A 391-nucleotide genomic window follows, 5' to 3' on the forward strand; every position below is an offset into this window, starting at 1 on the left:
GAAATAAAATAAAAATGAAGTTATATAATGGAAAGAAGTATGAACATATTAGTTATTCATAATTTGAAAATTGAAATATGAAAAGAAAAAGAAAATATATGTAACCATAATAATTGATAAAGATGCAAAATATAAGTATCATGGTAAATATAAATATAATTTTATGGTTACATATATTTTCTTTTTCTTTTCATATTTCAATTTTTAAATTGTTAATAACTAATATGTTCATACTTCTTTGCATTATATAACTTCATTTATATTTTATTTCCTTAATTATGTTATTTTACCCACTTTTTCAATTACCTATGTATACATTTTATTTCCCACTTTTCTCATCACTTCATTTTATTAATTCTATTCTTTAAAATTATTAATTTTATGTCATTCT

The sequence above is a fragment of the Halyomorpha halys genome, unplaced genomic scaffold (assembly GCF_000696795.3).
Source record: "Halyomorpha halys isolate HHAL.00 unplaced genomic scaffold, Hhal_1.1 Scaffold1582.1, whole genome shotgun sequence".
NCBI classification, from domain to species: Eukaryota; Metazoa; Arthropoda; class Insecta; order Hemiptera; family Pentatomidae; genus Halyomorpha; species Halyomorpha halys.